The sequence below is a fragment of the Perna viridis genome, chromosome 9 (genome assembly GCF_037379345.1).
Source record: "Perna viridis isolate PV_CMFRI_1.1 ecotype Kerala chromosome 9, ASM3737934v1, whole genome shotgun sequence".
Lineage (NCBI taxonomy): Eukaryota > Metazoa > Mollusca > Bivalvia > Mytilida > Mytilidae > Perna > Perna viridis.
Genome location: NC_142453.1, coordinates 19247430 through 19250337, shown reverse-complemented (window position 1 = coordinate 19250337; position 2908 = coordinate 19247430).

Sequence of the window (2908 nt, the reverse complement as noted above, 5' to 3'; positions counted from 1 at the left end):
GAGTAATCAAAGAAACCAAGATTCTATCGGAAATCAAAAGAATGTAACCCAGGGACAAAGATCAGACAAGAAAAACACACGAAACAAAGAACATAAAATAACCAAAATAATGAATTCATGGTTTTCATTAGTCAAACATTCACTTTTGCCATTTGCTCAGTTAAGGGGTACCTGTATTGCCTTTTGACCAAAATAAAACGTAACGCGCCAAAGGACTCTTTCGAATTTATTTCACACGTTTGCCTCTTTTCAGATAAGCACCTTGCCTTTTCTAGCTCCGTTTAATACTGAAGATTGGGGATCATCCATTTATCATATGAATAATAATGATATGGTAATCTTAGTTTTATGTGTATACCCTTGAAAATTCAGGTTTTATTGTATACTGGGAAATGTGATATTTTTTTGTGAAAGAGTAATCAAGGGAACCAAGGTTATAGCTAGCGGTAATCAAAAGAATGTAATCAAGGTACAAAGCCCAGACATGGAAAACAGACATACATAATAAAGAACATAAAGTAACTAAAATCATACATACAAAGTAACAAAAGCAAATGAGCAACGTTACTCGGACTCCACTAAAAACTGGGAGCATGGACCAGGTGCACCGGTAGGGTAAGCGTCCTCTGATTTTGTAGATACACATTTTTTATGAGTTATGTTTGCCGTTTTTTTTCAGTTAAAAAGTTCAATCACAATCAACTGCTAAGTATCTATCGTTGTTTAAGCAAACAAAATGAAAATGAACGAACTCATGCATGCAAATTTTTATTGCCATTTAAAATTACAAATATTGAATATAAAAGCTTGGGACTCATTTGGTGTCCTTTAGGGCCACTGCCCACAGACTCGTTTGAATTAACAGAATTTCAAATTTTATAAAGACAAAAAGAAAGTCATAAATTAAAACCGGAAATATTTTTATATCCACACAAAATGAAGAAGGAAATACTCGTCTAATATATATTGAAGAAATAAACAAAAAAATAATAACAATAATAATAATAAAATAAATAAATAAATGACAACTAATCGTTCAATCTCTGAATACAGATATGATCATAATAACTTCAGTGGGTTCTACAAATACAAGTTTAAAAAGTGTAATCATTACATTCGACTTTTTTGTTTTGGAATCGTTTTGTTTAGTTTTTGTTTTGTTTTGTTTTGTTTTGTTTTGTTTTTTTTTTTTTGGGGGGGGGAGGTAGGGGGTCAGGATATTAACATGTATTTTTTATTGTATATGTTAGGAAACGAATAAATGAAAATACTTGTCCGAATGGTACACTGCTAGGAAGACAAGATATGTAATTCATGTCAACTACTTAAGGCTCAAGATCAGAAACATCTTCAATTTTAGTAAGATAAATACTTGGATGTGACATTTCGTTGTCGGATAAAGTAGTTGAAATTGTGTCAAGCTTAAGAGATGTGTTTATGCATACCTTAAAGAAACCCGATCGTATGAAATCTCTTTACTCCGGAAGCTACATCATTAAAATAACCTAAACATGTTCTTATACATTGACGACGGTGTTAAATTTCGTCTTTTCTCTTGACAGTATTTGATGAAAATATCGTTCAACCCAGCACTAACGGTAAAATCCGGATTTGAAATAGCGGAATAAATCATGATTGAAATCTATAACCTGAGAGAAAAAGCCAGCGCTTCCTGCCGAGATTGATATACTTCCCCTTCCTCCTGTGTCAAGCGTGGTATCCAAATCTCGATGGGTCAGGAAGAACTGTACAAGAGTTTGTTCTCTTTCACGTCTTTTAGACTCATATGGCACTTGCAACCTGTTTAATGTCTTGAATATTCTGTTTTTGTTTTCCCCCCAAAATCTTATTATTCATTTAAATGGCTGTCCATGTAAAAATCTGGCAAATGCTATGATATGGGAGGCACAACATATGTTTCAACTGAATGTATGTTTATATCACAAGTATATGTATGTCAAATAGAAAAAAAAGATTTATTTTAACCCACAGTGGATGGCTCAGAAAATGATTTTAAAGTGCCCTAATAAAGCAACCAAATTCTGCACAGAAAAAAAAGACTTATGTAGCACTCCACATAAAAATCATGCAAAATGTGATTCATGGCTGGAAAGCCTACATCGTTTTTATTTTTGATATATTTGAATTCTACAGTACATTCTAATTAATTTTTATCTCCTATGAACAAGGGTAATATGGAAAGCCACATGTTACTTCCGTTTACTATGACATTTTAAACAAAATATCGAAAATAAAAAAATGAAGGCTTTCAAACCATGAAACACATTTTGCACGACTCTTAAGTGGAGTGCTACATAAGTCTTTATTCTGTGCAGAATTAGGTTGAATTTTATTGTTTTTCTTGATGCTTATCCTTGTCAGCTTAAGTATTATTGAATGTGTTTTTAAAACAGCAAAAAACATCCAAAATGGGCAATAACTCCAACATGGGTAAACAAAATTTGAACACAGATAGATCTCATCATGCTGAATACTTTACCCTATGTCAGAATTTGGTTAAATCAAATGGTTTTGGAGATATGTGCAAAAATCTGCTATCTGACCCCTATGTTCTATATTTAGTAACAGCAGCCATGTTCTTCAACAGATCAAAAATCAAAATCATTTGTGCAGGATGCTCTAAGAAACAATCATATAAGTTTCAACCAAATCCATTCAGTACTTTCAGAGAAGATGTTTGAAGAAATTGTTAAAGATGATGACGGATGCTAAATGATGACAATAGCTCACATGGACTACAGCCGGGTGAGCTAAAAAAAGAGGTGCACAATGGGAACCATGTAATAAAAGTTCATACAGTGGTGTTGGAGGAGTAACAAATAAAAATGGGTCCCTCTGCTTAAAGGAAGGAAGGCAGGAAGGTATAATAAACACACAAAAAAAAACG